The sequence below is a fragment of the Protopterus annectens genome, chromosome 1.part0 (assembly GCF_019279795.1).
Source record: "Protopterus annectens isolate FY-2018-M chromosome 1.part0, PAN1.0, whole genome shotgun sequence".
NCBI classification, from domain to species: Eukaryota; Metazoa; Chordata; order Ceratodontiformes; family Protopteridae; genus Protopterus; species Protopterus annectens.
In genome coordinates this window covers 1224974847-1224993003 of record NC_056725.1, presented here as the reverse complement: position 1 = coordinate 1224993003, position 18157 = coordinate 1224974847, and the positions used below count along the sequence as shown (strand labels likewise).

Here is an 18157-nt window from a genome sequence, read left to right as displayed (position 1 = left end):
TGCAATGTTTCATACTAGATCTTTAGTTTTATTTAAAATCTTCAGCTTTCTGACTGGCTTACTAGTTCTTGAAGAAGGGACCATCAAACTGCTATCAGCTTCGTTCAAAGAACTAAAAAAGAAGTTATGTACTCACCATAACGTTCCATGTTTGTAGTCCATCTTGCCCTTCATTTGTACATATGGCTTCAGAGCCGATCCTCGGCTCTGACTCAGCCAATTAAAAAGCTCAAAGTCTCTTAGTTGGCTTGTGGCAAGGTAGGTATCCCATAGTGCACTAGTAAAATCCCCAGATCTTGTTTACTGCTAACTATAAAAGAGATAGAAAGGTTATCTAGAAAGAACAACAATAATGAAAGGTCTCCACCCTACTAAAGGCAACACTATCCTGTCTCTAGATCCTTTCAGGATGGGGGTAGGTGGCTGGGTTCGTAAGAATGAAGGGTGAGATGGATTACAAACATGGAACGTTATTGTGAGTACATAACTTCTTTATGTTCTGTAGTCCTATCTCGCCTTCATTCTTACATATGGGACAGCATCCCTAGCACCTTTTTCTCGGGTGGTTCACGGGAATATACTCCTGAGTACCGTGGAACCAAAGGAGGCTCTACCCTGGAGGTCAAATCCAATTTGTAATGAGTGACAAAGGTATGAGGGGTAGCCCAAGTTGCTGCTGCACAAATACTGGCAATTGGAATTCTGGCTTGAAAGGCAGCAGATGTGGACAGGGATCTTGTGGAATGAGCCTTAATCTTGAACGGGAGGATCTTTCCACTGGAGGAATAAATAAAGGAAATACAGTTAGAAATCCAATTAGACAGAGTCACTTTAGAGACTGGCAGACCTACTCTAGTTTCAGAAAAGGACACAAACAATTGGTCTGATTTTCTATATTCCTCAGTTCTATAAAGGCAGAACCATAACTGGCTGTGAACATCAAGATGATGAAATCTATATTCCGCACTTTTGGAATGATTAGGGAAAAATACAGGCAGTTCGATAATTTGGTTCAAATTAGTCTGAGAGCAAACTTTAGGGATGAAAGAAGGATTTGTACGAAGGGAAACTCTGTCTTTGTGAAAATCAAATAAGGAGGCTTGATTGACAGTGCTTGCAACTCTGATACCTGTCTAGCGGATGTGATAGCTACTAGGAACAAAGTTTTCCAAGACAGAAACTTCAAGTGACACGAATGTGTGGGCTCAAAAGGTGGGGAAGTTAGTTTGGGCAGAATAAAATTTAGATCCCACGGAGGTACAGGTTCCTGAAAGGGAGGTCTCAGCAAGCTAGCGCCTTTAAGGAAGGTTTTACATAATCTGTGGGACATCAGATTAAGCTCATGATGTCCCAAATTAAAATTTGATATCGCTGCCAGTTGGACCCTAATTGTGGCAGCAGCTGATCCCTGATGGAAAAGTTCAGTCAAAAATTCTAACATCACAGGGATGGATGCTGTGTAGGGATCTACATTTTTCTCTTTTGCTCAGACAGAAAATCTCCATTTGCTAGCGTATAACTTCCTAGTGGAAGGTTTGTGCGAAGACGTAAGGATATGGGTCACAGCAGGTGAAAAATCATAAAGCCTGACTAGGGATGGAAGTAGAGTAGCCACGCTGTCAAGTTGAGGGTATGGAGGCAGGAGTAAAGGGAGCCTGACATGTGTGTCAAGAGGTCTGGAACTGGGTCCAGAGTCCATGGATAGTCTAGGAGATGAGGCCCGAGAAAGGGGAACCAAATCTGACGAGGCTAGCAAGGAGTGATCAGAATCATTTTGCTTCCCAAGAATCTTGCTTTCTGGATCACTTTGGATATGAGCGGAAAGGGGGAGAATGCATAAAGGAGTCCCAGGGGCCAATCGTGAACAAGTGCATCCCTCTGTGACTCCCCCAGAGGGGGGATAAGGGAGAAGTAGCTGCTGCATTTGGCATTGATCGGGCTGGCAAAGAGATCGCAGCAAGGCTGTCCCCATTTGTGGAAAATCTGTTCCGCTACTTTCTGATTCAGAGACCATTCGTGAGGCATCAATATTGCACTGCTGAGCTTGTCTGCTATCACATTGGCTGTCCCCGGGGTATGTGTTGCTACTAGAAAGCGTTGGGAAGATATCGCCCACTGCCAAAGATGAACAGCCTCTTGACAAAGGGGGTAAGATCTGGTTCCTCCTTGCTTGTTTAGATACCATACCACTGACATGTTGTTGGACTGGATTGCTATCGTCCCCAAAGGAAGAAAGTTGTGAAGTGCTTGCAACGCTAGAAGCACTGCTCTCATCTCTAGGGCATTGATATGCAGGTGAGCCTCATGATCTTGCCATGTGACTTGGACAGTCCTGCTTAGATAATGCCCCCCACCCTATCTGTGAGGCATCTGTGGTCACAGTGGCAATGGGCTGGCAAGGGAGGAATGGAGTTCCTGTTGTCAGGTGATCGGGCTGAATCCACCAATGAAGGCCCTTTTTGCAAGACTCTTGTTATGAGAATATGATGAGATAGAGGCAGTTGTTGGAGAGACCATGAGGAAAAAAGAAGCTATTGAAGAATTTGCATATGCAATCTGGCTAGTGGGACTAGATTTATGGTAGAGGCCATGGTCCTTAAGAGTTTCAGCACTGTCTTTGCCTTGACTTTCTGTAGAGGAAACAAGCTGTAAATCTGTTGTCTGAGGTTTTGAATTCTGTCTGCAGGGAGACGAGCTCGACTGTGTCTATTTCTGCACCTATAAAAGTCACAAATTGAGAGGGCGATAAGGCAGACTTTTCCCAATTTATTGAAATCCCCAGCTGGGAACAGAGCTGGATGATTGAATCCCTGGCTTGGAGTAGGTGCCTGGAGGTGGCAGTCAGGAGCCAGGTCCAGGTACGGAAACACTTGGAATCCACAACGTCTCAGGTGAGCTGTCACTACCGCCATACATTTGGTGAACACCCTGGGGGCTGTGGTGACACCAAAGGGCAGAGCACGAAATTGGTAATGACTAGCTCACTGCTGGAAGTGTAGATGACTCTTTGACGCTCTGTCCATTTTTTATATGGTAGTACGCATCTTGGAGGTCTATGGAGCACATCCAGTTGTCTTTCCCTAACAGAGGGAGAATAGACTGCAGTGTTACCATCTGGAACTTGGCCTTCTTTATGGATTCATTAAGTTTGCTGAGGTCCAAAATGGGCCGGCAGTTCCCTGTTAATTTTGGCACTAAAAAGAATCTGGAGTAAGTTCCGAATCCTATCTGGTCTGCGGGGACGGTTTGGATGACTCGTTTTGACAGCAACTTTTGAACTTCCATAGTTGCTTGATCCCTGTGATTCGGTGGAACATCTGGGATCTTCTTGGGAGTGTGGGGTGGAAGAAAGAAAGGTATGGAGTATCCTCTGGTGATTATTCTTTGTACCCATTTGTCTTAGGTGATGTTTAGCCAGGCTTCTGGATACAAAGATAAGTGACCACCGACTGGCTCCAAAGAAGCACAGCTGGGCCCTACATCAGGAGCGCTGATAAGGGCGGCCTCGAAAGGAAACGCGGCCACCCTGGTTTTGTGGACCCCCCCCCTGCCTCTAGGGTGATGTCTACCATTAGCTCCTCCTCCTCTGCCTCTGAAGGAGGAATCACCTTGTGCATCCGGGAAAAATCTTTGGGACTTCTTGAACCACATTTTACCACCTCTCTGACCCTTGGGATATGGTCTAGAAGGGAAGGTAAAACATACTCCCACGTCAGAGAGAGTTTTCCCTTCTTGTTCACACCTGGTGACTGTATCTTTTACCTTTGGTCCAAACAGAGAAGAACCGTCAAAGGGGGTTTTGGTAAAGATAGATTTGAAAGGCTCCGCAAAATTACATAAACTCATCCAGGAGTGTCTCCTAAGGGAAACTCCTGAACCCACTGCCCTACTCGCTCCGTTGGCTGCACAGGAGATTAGCCTCATGGAGGAGTTCACAATGGAATTCAAGGTGGACAACTGAGCAGTCACCTTCTCAGGGACTCCTTCAGTAGATACACCTTGAAGAGTATCTCCTAGCTCCTTGAGGAAATCTCTCTGAAGCCTAGTAAAATGTGTGAGATAGTTCAGAAATCTGAGGGTAAAAGCCGCTGAAAAGAAGATACGCCTCCCGTATCTATCCATCATTCGAGACTCCTTGTTCGGTGGATGGACAGATGTAGAAGTCTCCACTAGTTCCTTCTTAGTGGCCGCCACCACCGCCATGGCATCTACAGGCACACCCTTGGTCAAAAACTCTTTCTCTTTTGAGGCCGAGAGAAATTTGTTGGGTCTTCTGGGGACTGGCTGCACGGCATCAGGATTTTCCCACACCTTTCGACTAACCAGGTCCATGAGTTCATCAAAAGGTGGAGACACCCAAGAGGCTGAAGGTTGAGACCTGAAAGACTTCAGGTACACTGACTCCTCATCAGAAGGGGTGACAGTGGGCCAGCTGGTTCTCTGCTTCAGGATCTCTAAGATGTCTACAAAGGAGATATCATCAGAGGACGACCTGAGGGACCCTTCTAACTCCTCGAGGTCAGTGTCTGAGGTGATGGACTCATCTGGGGAGTCTACATGCTTCCTCTTGCATGTGCTCTTCTGAGGGGGCTCCTCAGAAGGGTATTCTGGGGAGGTCTCGGAAGAGTGGGGGCCACCCAATGGGGGCTCCTGAGGCTGTGGGTTTCTGCTGCCAAGAGAGAGAGAAGGTGCTAAGACAGAGGTCGGTGCTTGAGGGGGGGGGAGAGTATTGGTACCCTTGTGCAGAGCTGATGACCAGGACAGCACACTCCTCATCATCTGAATGCAGATCTCTCCGGCTCTGAAGACAGCCCCGGTTCCGAGGAAATGGAGGTAGTCCAAAGCTCCAAAGTGATACGCTCCAAGATGGCTGGAGGGTCCGAGCTTACCCTAGCCAACTCACCGAGATGGAGACTCGGCACCGAAGAGGTTCGGGTCCAAGCATCCCTGCCTGGGCCGACCAGTTAGCTTTGGCTCCTAGACACCACAGACGATGCCAAAGGTGTCTGAGTGGAACTTGGCTCAGAGACAGCCACAAGGGGAGCAGGAACCAAGGGTTCCACAACAAGTGGTATCGAAATCTCCGGCTCCAAATGCCTGACTCGGCTCGGAAGAGGAACCACAACAGGGAGAATGGATTCAGATGGCTCCGGAACTGACTAGGTTGGAGCCAACAACAATTTGGGCAAAGCAGACGACTTCAAGAGTCTAAGCACTACTCTCTCTACATCCTCTTCTGAAAGGCTCTTGGAAGATCTGGATGACAGGGTAGGCAACCTAGATTTCTGTAAAATGGGAGATCGTAAAGTTGGGGAGATTGGCAAAAGCTCTCTGGACTGTCTCCGATGCAGTTTTTCAGTAGGCTGCTCCAAAAAACTTGGGGCCAACACTGCAGTGTCAACATCGACCACCTCCACCGGCTCCAAGGACAGTGGAGCCGAATAGGTAGAGGCTTTATCCAGTTTTAATCTTTTCTGAGGAGGTTCAGACAAAATAGTTTGTGCCGGAGAATGTCTCTTGGCCGACATGACCTTCTCTTTTCTTGATGAATGAGACTTGGAAGATGAAGAAGAGCTTGCCAAGTCCTCCTCGAAGGAAGGCTTGAGGAGACCTTTCAGAATTAATTTGTTCTTTCTCTCCTGGAGAACTCTGGAGCTAAAGGAGTGACAGAAGAGACCTTTCAGAATTAATTTGTTCTTTCTCTCCTGGAGAACTCTGGAGCTAAAGGAGTGACAGAAAGAACAAGTTTTCTGCAGGTGAATGGCTCCAAGGCAATAAACACAATTACTGTGACCATCTGTAATCGACATTTTTGGGAGCAGTTAATGCACTTTTTAAAACCTGAAGGTTTATGGTCTTTGGATTCCTTTGACATGACTACAATGAACTCTATGAAACAGGAAGAAAGGAGGACAAGGTCCTCTAACTTAAATGGGCCTCACCCTATAAGAGACACATGCCATATACAACGGGGACTAGGTCTTCTAACTTAAACGGGCATATCGCAAACAACCAACACGTTCACAGAGGAGAAACAACAGAGGACTAGGTCTTCTAACTTAAATGGGCCTAGCCCTGTTGAGGAAAGAGTCAAAGTTAAACAGAGGACTAGATCCTCTAACTTAAACGGATCTAGTGGAAAAAGAAGAAAGCTAAGCCAGAAAATACCAGAATCTTAAATGGCAGGCAAACTATTGAAAATAGCAAACACTGCACACACTACATTAATATAGAAAAAAAAATGTCAAAAAACAAGGTCACAACACAAACACGGACCTACAGTAATATAAACTATATCAGAAACTAGTACACAGGATACCACACAGAGAACAACAAGGGCCCAACAGCCAACAAGTTCTCAACACTAAGTAAATAGTAAAAATCACTTCTATAAGCTATCTATGAAAAAACTATCATGAATATTAAGTATAACTAGCTATTTATGTGAAGAAATATCAGTAAAAATACGATAATAAAGAAAAAGTTTTCAACTTAGCCACGGCCAAGCAAGAAGCACTTCTGAACTCGTAGACGCAGCAAATGAGATATGGGGATTTTACTAGTGCACTATGGGATACCTACCTTGCCACGAGCCAACTAAGAGACTTTGAGTTTTGTAATCGGCTGAGTTGGAGCCAAGGATCGGCTTCGAACCCATATGTAAGAATGAAGGCAAGACAGGACTACAGAACATCAACAGCTTGAACAATAGGAAACAGCAATAGGAAAAGGTATAATCCTTATATAACCAGGGCATGGCCTAACAATTATACTATCTGCAAACCACATCTGCTGTTTCATAACCTTTTCTCTTAAAAGACAGTAGCACTGCATTACCCCGAATGATGTTAGTTACCAGGAAACAGAGGGTTTATTTTTTCTTGGCTCAATTCTTTTTAAACTAATTTAGCCATTTTGAGCTAGCTGTCTTACCATCTGAAGCTCAAACAACCATCTCAGATATCTTCCTACCTCTGTTGCAGCCGTGCTAATCCCATGCCATAATCTACTATGGAGAGAATACAGTTTCTCAGTCACCGACATGGGAACTCTGCCACCCACGTTAAAAACATACTGAACTGTTGGTTCCTTTTTAAAAATAAGTTAAGTACTTACCATAATGTTCCATCTGTGTTGTCCATTTTCGTTCTTCCTCAACAGATGGGCTCAGATCCGATTTGTCAGATCCGACTCGGCTGCTGCAAAAGCCTGTGGCAACTTAGAATTCTTGAGCTTCTCCTTTACCAGAAAGTACCAACCCCAATTACCTCAGATCTTGTTTGCTGCTATAGTATAAAGTAATGATTCTTACTGTATATAAAGAAACATAAATGTAAAAATAGTCTAGACAAGGCTATATCTGGAGCTTTATTAAGGTTGGAATATATGAAATGTTTATATGTATAGCCACTCGCTCTTCCAGAAAAAGGATGGGGGTTAGTGGGTGGGGAGTTCAGAAAGAATGAAAATGGACAATGCAGATGGAACATTATGATGTACATAACTTCTTTATCTGATGTTGTCAACTTTCATTCTGTCCTCAATTGATGGGACAGAGTCCCCAGCTACCTAAATCCCAGGGTGGATTCAAGGAAGGATATTCCAAAGCACCATTGAGCCAAATGATGCTCTACTTCTTGATATCAAATCCAATTTGTAATGAGTGATAAAGGTATGGGGGAAAGCTCAAGTTGCTGACGCACATATTTCAACCATGGAAGCTCTCGAATGAAAAACAGAGGAAGTTGCTATGGACCTGTTTGAATGAGCACATATCTGCTTTGGTTAAGGGATATCCAATTTGCTGCAAATAAAGGTGATGCAGCTTATAAGCCATCTGACTAGGGTGACTTTGGACACTGGTTTACCCAGTTTCACATCCGCAAATGAAACAAATAACTGCCCCATAGATCTTATGCCCTTTGTTCTATGTAAACAGAAGCACAGTTGCATATGAACATCTAATAAATGTAATAAATATTAACGTTTGTTCGAATAATTTGGAAAGAAAACTAGTAAATTGATTGATTGGTTAATATGGGACTCTGATACTCTTTTGCAAAAAAAAGATGCATTAGTTTGTAGTGTAACTCTATTTTTATGAGTAATTAGAAATGGGGGGGGGGGGCTTCACAGACAAGGCCTGAATTTCTGAAATTCATTTGGCAAAAGTAATGGCCAAAATAAAAAATTTTCCAAGAAAGAAATTTAAGACCACAGTCATTTGCAGGTTCAAAGGTTGGATGGGTCAAGGCTTGCAGTACCAGATTAAGATCCCATGGAGGGGTAGGATCTTTAAATGGATGTTTTAAAAGTGTGCCTCGCAAAAAGGTTTTACAAAATTTATGAGAAGCAAGTTTGGAGCCATCAAAATCCACTATGGAAATCAGAAATTGCTGCAACTAAACTTTTACAGCTGAAGAACTGAATCCTTGATTAACAAGTAGCTTCAAGAAATCGAGAATGCTATGAATTGGGGCAGAAAAGGGGTCGGTATGGTTTTGAACAGTCCAGTGTACGAATCTTTTCCATTTACTGGCATAAAGTTTTCTTGTAGATGGTTTAAGGGAAGATAACAAAATGTTGCGAAAAGGAGATGAGAGTATAGGCTGTCTGGCTATTAATGGAAATGGAGAAACCAAGCAGTCAGCTTCAGACTAGGAAGATTTGGATGAATTATGCCTGTTGGGTGAGACAGCAGATCTTGAGCTGGGTCCAGAATTCATGGTTGATGAACTAAATGAGGCCACAGGAAAGGAAAACAAATCTGTTGAGGCCAATAGGGTGCAATGAGGATGACGTTGCTCTTCAACTTGGCAGCACTCTGTAGGAACTTTGGAATCAAAGGAAATGGGGGATAAGCATAAAGTAGACTGGGGGGGCAATCATGAAGAGCAGCATCCCTCGGTGACTCCCCCTGTGGAGGGATTAGAGCAAAGTAGCAGCTGCACTTGTTGTTCAGGGGAGATGCAAAGGAGATCCCTACAAGGCTGGCTCCATTGTAAGAAAATCAATTCTGCTATATTCTTGTTGAAGGACCACTCATGAGGTAGTAGGAAGTACCTGCTCATTTATCCACTAATACACTGTACTTCCCCAGAATATACAGTACTATAAGAAAACGGTTGGAAGAAATCACCCATTGCCAAAGTCTGAGCGCATCTCAACCAAGGGGTAAGATCTGGGTCCCCTTGTTAGTTGATGTACCAAACCACTGATGTTGTCTGTTTGAATCTCAATTGTTCCAGAAGGGGCAGCATTCTGAAAATTCTGCAATGCTATAGGCACCGTTCTAAACTCTAGGGCAATTTTATGCAAATTTGCCTCTTCGGGGGGCCATGTGCCTTGGACCATCTTTCCCAGATAATGCCCCCCCACCCCAACTGGGAAGCATCTGTAGTCACAACAGCCTTGGGCTGAGAAGGGATGAATAGACGTCCTTGTAGAACCTCTTCTGACTGAATCCACAACAGCAGATCCCTTTTGCATATATTGGTGATTTGTATCAGAGCAGATAACGGAAGATAAAGTACTGACCACTGCGAGGCCAGCATCCATTGAAGAATTCTCATGTGATATCTGGCTAAGGGTAATAATGCTACTGCTGCCGCCATTGACCCATATCCTGAAGGACCAAATGGGCTGTGATTCTGGTACTGCAAACTATCTTTCTCACTTGTAATCTTATTGTCTGAACTCTGGAGTGGGGAAGTGAGACTATAATAGATTTTGTATCAAGCAGTGCTCCTATGAACTCTAGGCTCTGACGTGCTTCTAGATGAGACTTTTGGTAGTTTGTGGTGATTCCTACTACAGCACGTCTGGATCACTTTTTGTCTTGCCATGATGAGCTGATGCCCAGTCGGGGTGGAAATGAGCCAGTTGTCTTAAGTATTTAAGCACTCAGAATCCTTGCAGTCTCAAGTGAGCTGCTACTACTGCCATACATTTGGTGAACACCCTGGGGGCTGTGGTGAGACCAAAGAGCAAAACCCTGAACTGATAGTGACTGACTCCCAGCCAGAAGCATAAAAATCTTCTGGATTGCCTGTTCATCTTTATATGACAGTAAGCATCCTGAAGATCTACTGAGCACATCCAACTGTATTTTTCCAAAAAGGAAGAATGGACTGAACAATGACCATCTAAAAACTTGGTCTTTTGAACGGATTTGTTTAAGATACTGAGATCCAAAATTGGTCTCCAGTCCCCCTGTTTTCTTTGTCACTAAAAAGAATTTTGAATGACTCATTTTTCTAGCAGCTTTTCAATCCGAATTGCTGCTTGTTCCCTCTGACTGGATTGAACAACAGGGAATTTTATTGTATTGGGAGGATAAAGGGAAAATGGTATTATATAGCCTCTGTAAATTATTCTCTGCACCTAAATATCTGTCGTTAGTTCTATCCAAGTTCTCTGGTGCAGGTACAAATGACCCATGATTGCCCCCAGAGGGGGACAAATCAGGCCTCCTTTCAGGAGAGTTGAAAGTGTTTACCAAAGAACGAATCTCTGCACCCTTGGTTCTGTGGGCCCCCTCTGCCACAAGGGTGGTGTCTACCATTTGAATACCCCTCCTCTGCTCCTGGGGAACTTCCTCCATGTGTGCCCTGGAAAGGTCCTTGGAATTTTTTGAACCACATTTTCCCACAATCTCGATAATTCCTTGAAAGGGATCTTTGTGGGGTGGACAAACATATGACATGGCAGAAAGGGTCTTTCCATCCTTCTCACACCTGGACAATGTGTTCTTTACCTTGGGGTCAAAAACAGATATGCCATGAAAAGTAGCACTGACGAATGAAGACTTAAAAGGCTCTGCAAAATCACAAAAGCACATCCGGGCATGTCTCCTAATGGCAATGTCTGAACCCGTTGCCACTGAGTTTCCTTCTGCTACATTAGAAATAAGCCTCATGGAGGAGTTAGATATCAATTGCAGGGTAGCCAACTGAGAGGTGACAGATGCTTTCATCTCTTCAGAAATGGATCCTGAGAGGGTGTCTGATAGCTCCTTAATCAGACCTCTCTGTAGCCTTGTGAAGTGTGCCAAATAGTTCAGAGACCTTAAAGTGAAGGTTGCTGAGGTATAGACATGCTTCCCAAATCTGTACATTGCCCAAGAGTCTTTGTTGGGGGAATGAACAGAGGAACTTTCCTCCAAGACTTCGTTCTTAATGGCCACCACTATAACCAAAGAATAAACAGGAACCCCCTGGACAGAAACTGTTTATCCTCTAGAGTTGTCATGATTTTAACTGGATTTCCTGGGAATTGGCTCAATGGTGTCTGGATCCTCCTATGCTTACGGTGAGACCAAGTTAATGAGCTCATTTAGGGGCAGGGTCACCCAGGAGGTAGAAGAGCCAAGTACCAAACGTCTTCAGGAGTACAGATTATTCTGACAAAGGGTTGTTGGACTTCCAGCCACTTCTCAGTTTCTGGAATTCTAGGATGTCTCTGAATGAGACATCATCATCAGGAGGTCAACGTGGAGACCCTTCATCTTTTTCAAAATCTGTATCTTTGGTGACAGATTCTGGGGAATCTAAATGTCTGCTCTTACAAGTTTTCTTCTTAGGGACCTTCTCAGTGGGATACTCTGGGGAGGTGCCAGGAAAAGTGGGGATCCAGTGATGGGAATCCTAGGGTTTTGGTACCGGCTGTCCCTGTGGAAAGGACAGTTGAGACTCCAGACACAGAGATGGGACAGATGTAGAAAAAGGATCCAAGGGGATAGGCATAATCTGAGTCAAGGGTGCAGACAGGGCTCTCTCCAAGGCTGCAAAGGCAGACCACCCCAGTGTGGCAGAAGATCCTGAATCCAAAACATCTAGTGTCTGATCTACAATCCAACCCTGCCCCAAGGGCAGTCCACCTGAGGCTAAACCCAGAGAAGTACTGACCACTGCCAAGGCTTTGAGGTGTAGAGACTGGTCTGAAAACCTTGGAGCTGAATGAAGCACCTTAGACCCAATGGGGTAGAATTCGCTCCAACAGCTCTCCTGATCCAAATGAACCAAACAGCTCAGAGCAAGCCTCAGATCAGAGGATAAAGGTATCCTCAAATCCAAAGCCAACAGCCCCAGGCAATCTCGGATCCAAGGGCTCCAAGACCTTGAAAGGAGTCAAAGGAGGAAATGACAAAGGTGGAGTAGTGGATGTACTGATCTCCAGACCCAATGGGGTAGGAGCTGAAAGGATAACTGGCTGGCTCTGTGGCAATAGGATCTCTGTCTCCAACCTCTCCACATCTTCTTCCATAAGGCTTCTGGAAGACCGAGTAGACATCCTGGAAGGAAGTTTTGGTGTTTCTAAAACAGGAGACTTGAGTCCTGGATGGAACTGGATCCACTGAGGGTGAGTATCTAGTTCTGGGCAACATCACTACATCTGCAGTTCTTTGTGCCAAATCCAAGGGATCTAATCCATTATATCTTTCAATTTGGTAGTTTTCGGATCCGAAGAGGCAATCGGATCTGAGGAATGTATCTCAATATGTTTCTGATGCGAAGAAGAAGAAGTCAGATCCGAAAATGCGGGTCTTTTCTTTTTTGGATCTGAGGTATCCAATAGATCCAAAAAAGATCTTTTAATGGATTTTCCTAAGTCTTAGAAGAGAATGTTGAGGTGGTTGGAGCGGGATACATTTTTAATGATTTTTGAGACGAAGCTCCAAATACTGCCTCTCTAACAGAGAACGGAGGTTGTTGTGTCTTTCGGCCTTTCCTGGTTAGGGGTCGCCACAGCAGAACTCTGGTCTGCTAATGATTGGCAGTAGATTTTTTTTACGTGCCGAGTTGCCAGCCGTGACGCACAACCTTCAACGAAGGTACACCCTTTCACGCATGTCTCCACACAGAAGATGCTCTAGCTGAGAATCGAACAGGACGTCTTTCTGTGAGGCGACAACGCTACCGCAGCACCACCACAGAAGCAATCCCTTCAAAATAAGTTCATACGTTCATAGCTTCATAGGTGTGTACTAGGCTAATGGCCCTGGAGGCTTTACAAGCCTAGCCTATAGGATTACCCTGGCATTGTGCCACCTGACCTTAGTTTCCAATACCTCTGTCGAGTAGAACCACTGAAGTGATCCCTGGGGTGAATTTTTTATTTCCCATCCACTCATCAAGATTTCTCTTGAAGAGGGCCAGTGAAGTGCTCTGTTTGACATGTATGAGAAATCTATTCCATAGCATGGGCAGTCTCTGGGTTATAAACCTGTCCCTCCAGCATGTTCTGTTGATTGTGGTAATGAGGTTGAGGTCTCTGGAGCGTATGGTGTAGAGGGATTGGGATTTCTTTAGATGCAGCATTTCTAACAGAGCTGGGTCAGACATGAATTTATAAGTCAAGCAGAGATCGCCTCTAAGTAGGCAATATGAGACAGAATAGTTGGGAGTTTTTTGAGTCTGTCCATATAGGACAAGTGTTTAAGGCCTGGGATCCTCTTTGTGAGGTACTTTTGCGGCCTCTCCAGTTGTTGCAGGTGTCTAGTGAGGTACGTGTCAAATGGGGCATTGTACTCAATGATTGGCCTAATGAGGGAAGAGCAGAGGGAGACGATGACCTCTTTCTTCCTGGAAGCAAAACCCTTAGTAATGAGATGTGCCACATAGAAGGACTTTCTGACCACAGTGGCAGTGTGGTGGTCAAAAGAGAGGTTGCTGTCAACCTGTGTTCCCAGATCTCTTATAACGTCTTCTGTGTTCAGTGGACTACCATAGATGTGGTAGTTCATGGAAACTGGGTTTTTCCCCAAAGGGGATGATGACACATTTTTTGGCACTGAGCTTGAGGCCATGATTCTGACACCAGTCGTTGGTCTCAGTGAGGCCTTTCTGTAGCATGTCAACATCACTTGGGGAGTTAATAATGGCTCCCAACTTGCAATCATCTGCAAACTTTGTCAGCCAGCGTCCCTTCGTGTTGGACTGGACTTCTGAGCAGTAGATACCAAACAGGAGAGGACCCATGGCCAATCCTTGTGGGACTCCACTCGTGACTATAAACTATAAATTATATACACTATAAATTCCTCAACTAATAATAATGGTCTCTCAAACCTACAGAGCGAACATGTGATTTTTTTCTTCCTTGCTCCAGAGTTAAGCCTGCCACAGATATTTTTTCCAGATCATTTTACCTCAATGTCTACTGGCCATCAAGCCATTCTCTGATCAGGTTCAACACATTTGTCTCCCGTATAATTGACCCACTCCCAGTACAATATTGGAGGCAAGAGACATCTATAGGAAGCCATCATACCAGCACCCATGAGGGTTGTTTGTGCCCCTCTTGCAATCCCAGCAACTAAAGGTATGTATTATAACCCTAAACCCACCCCTGAGGGTGATGTGACCACATGCGTCATCACAGAGACTTGTCTATGCCCCTCAGCTCTGCACATGCACACTCCTTGCAAGTGGTGGCAAGAGCTATCACTGACATTGGTCATCAAAACCCATATCCCCTCGGCACTGGCTCAGTGCTACAGGAAAAGCCTTTGCTCTGACTTTGATCATCAGCAAGCCAAGTGGAAACAACTCCATCTCCCCCAGGATGGACATGTATACCCTCCCTTGTCAGCTTCATCAAGCATATGGAGTTGCTTTTCAAATTCATGTCACCTACATTGTAGTCTGGGCTTTTTCCTTCTATGTCATGAAGCTGACCTAAAGATTTGCTGCAAAAATATGTTCTATGAAAGTTTTATGTAAATACCACTGCACACTCTGTGTTGATTTGTAAGAATGGTTCAATGGTTCAAATCCTACTTAGATAACAGGCAACAAGCAGTGTTTTGGAACAACAGTCTATCCACCCATCTTCCTGCCACCCTTGGTGTACCCTTGGTGTACCCCAAGGTTCTATTTTGGGCCCTCTTCTATTCTCCATCTTTATAAACGATCTAACTATAAGTATCCCCCAAGCTACATGCACACAATAGCAGACGACTCCACATTAATATGCTCAGCTACAGGTCCATCTGAACTGCAATCCCTCACCCAAAATGTCTTTCTAGTAGAAGAATGTTTTTTACAGCATTGTCTTCTCCTTAACCCCAAAAAGACTAAACTACTGCTCTTTACTCCTACACAAACGTCCACCCCAACTGACATCATTATTAAATCTAATAATGGCACAGTCATATCTCATGACACTTCCACCAAACTCTTAGGAGTACCTATTGACCACAACCTTAACTATGATACTCATATCATAACATAAGAAAACTCTTAACTAAACTTAAACCCACAAAATTAGCAGTAGACAACCTGCCAAGTGAATTCCTACAAATTGCAGCTGACGCCCTAGCCTACCCAGTATCCATCTTAATTAACCAATCTCTGTCAGAATGCTACATCCCAACACTATGGAAAATATCACACATCATTGCCCTTCACAAAGGCGGCCCCTCCACAGAACTAACCAACTACTGCCCCATAGCGATTCTATCTCCACTCTCCAAAATACTAGAGAGATGCATTCACTCTCAAATCTCAGACTACCTCCTTTCTAATACTCAACATGGTTTTTGACCAAACCATAGCACCACCACTGCCTTACTCTCTTTTACTTACACTATCCTTCACCATAAAAACAATGGCCATCTCTCCTCTGCTACTTTCCTAGACCTATCTAAAGCATCTGATATGGTCCCACACAAACAACTCCTCTCTGTACTCAATAACCTATCCTTTTCTCAATCAGTTACCAACAGGTTTCAAAGTTACCTGTCTGACTGCCAGCAATCTGCTGTACGGCAAAATGACATATCTCCCCAACTACCTGTCTCTGTTGGTGTTCCCCAAGGATCCATCCTTGGTCCCCTACACTTCTCTATTTTCACCAATAATCTAGCCTCTGCCACCAAACACGGCACACTCATACAATATGCAGATGACTCAACCATCATCTGCTCAGCCCAGTCTCTACCCAAACTGCAAAAGGTCACACAGGATACCTTTTTCTCCATTGAAACTTGGCTATCTGATGCCCAGTTAATACTCAACCCAAACAAAACTAAACTCCTCATCTTCGAACCCAACAAACATACTCAAAACACCTCTCACTTTAACATCACAGCAAAAGACACCACCACTATCCACCCAACAGATCACACCAAATTGCTAGGAGTTGAAATAGACAACAATTTCAAATTTGACATTCTCATATCCATGACCATAAACAAAGTCCTCCAAAAACTAGGAGCCTTATACAGAAATAAGCAACTCCTCACCAAAGCAGATAGGATTTCAGTTGCAAATTCGCACCTTATCTCCACCCTACTTTATGCCTCTCCAATATATTATCAACCTAAGGCAATGCAATCTAAATAAACTCAAGACCTGCTACAACAAAATCGCCAAATTCGTCACCGGGGCATCCTACCACAGTCACCACTGTCTCTCACTTACTGAACTAGGCTGGCTAGAAGTCCCTCACCTCCTTCAATGGTATCAACTCGCACTCACCCACAAACTGGTTAACCATCCTTTAAAGGTCCCATCCCTCCAGTATCTACTCTAACCCTATCTCACCACCAGACCACTACGATCCAGCAACAAAAATCAATTACAGGTTACTAGACCCAATTACACTGATGAAGAAGCACTATTCTCCAGCGCTATAGCCATATTATGGAACTGCCCCCCCCCCCCACACAATAACCTCTTCACCATCATGCACCCACTTCAAAGCTTTACTTAAAGTGCACCTAAAAACATGCTGGCTATGACCGTGTAACTCTCCTCTCTAACTTCTCCCACTCCATCTACCTCTCTTCCACCCCACAAACTACCTTTGATTACAGCAAGCTCTGATACTTCCATGCCTATCTACTTATTATATGGCAGTAACTTCTTAATGTAACAATTGTTAATATCTAATATAACTTCATGGATAGAACAGATGCTAGTTATCTACTGAATGTACTATGTTCTTCATCTGTAATTATGTTTGTAATATTTTAATTGCTAGGATTCTTCATCTGTAACTATGTCTGTAATATTTTAATTTGTGGAGCTTTTCTCCACGGGCCTCCGCTGGAAATGGACCTGCGTCCAGTTGGACATTCCCGGTCAACAAATGAAAATGAATAAATAATATCAATACCACAATAAAATCAGTTAACCGAAAACTAGTCTCCCTCTATAAAATTAAACCCTTCCTTACTCCCATAGCTATAACTACTATTGCCCACATCCACCTTATCTCAACTCTCTTCTATGCCTCTCCTATATACACAAATTTATCTAAAAGCAACCTCAACAAGCTGGTAATCTCCTACAATAACATTGCCAGATTTGCTACCAGCTCCCCTTTCAGAACCCACCACTGCCAAAATCTGAAGCAACTGGGTTGGCTGGAACTGCATAATCAAATTCTATTCCACCAACTGATTATTGCCCATAAAACCTTTTATCATCCAGGTAACACACCAATTCTCATGAGTCTAATCAGCCCATATAAAAATCTCACAAACCTACGCTAAGCAAATAAACTACTGGTATCTAGACAAAATCCCAATAATAAAACAGGAGATTCCCTTTTCTCTAACACTGTGGGAAAAAGTTGGAACCTTCTTCCTGTTGAACTCACATCTCTTTCTTCAACTGCACTATTCAAACAGAAACTCAAATTATACCTTACAACCCACTGGCTATGTCCTTGTACTAACCCTGACTAAGATTTCTCTTCCTGTTATCCTAGGTTATAGCACCAATTTACTACTCACTTTATAGCTACTTTAAGACCACTACCTTCTAAGTTAGACTTATTATACCCTTGAAAGACTGTATGGTTATTTCACTGCCTTATAGCTAAGTCACTGCCCTTAACTAATTCTCCATGTCTTGTTTATAACTATTCTATTCTCCTGTGCCATATTTATAACTTTATTTTGGGAATCTCCCACATCCTTCTGAATACTCTTTTCTTCTACTATTGTTTGTTCAAAAAAATAAATAAATAAATACATTCTATTTTATTTGCTATTATCATGAATGCTAATTTACCATAACACCTGTTGTGTCTGACAAATGAACTGTAAATTAAATTGTAATGTTTTATTTGTTCGTTTTTTATGTGGAGCTTTTCTCCCCAGGCCTCTACTGAAAATGGACATATATCCAGTTATACTAGCCCAGTC

At 43.7% G+C, this 18157-nt stretch overlaps 1 protein-coding gene across 1 annotated transcript in view; it reads right to left on the bottom strand.

Moving 5' to 3' along the window:
• The window catches only part of WDR35 (WD repeat domain 35), a 2872164-nt gene that overhangs the window by 2527519 nt on the left and 326488 nt on the right, over nt 1-18157 (bottom strand). The window lies entirely within an intron of this gene.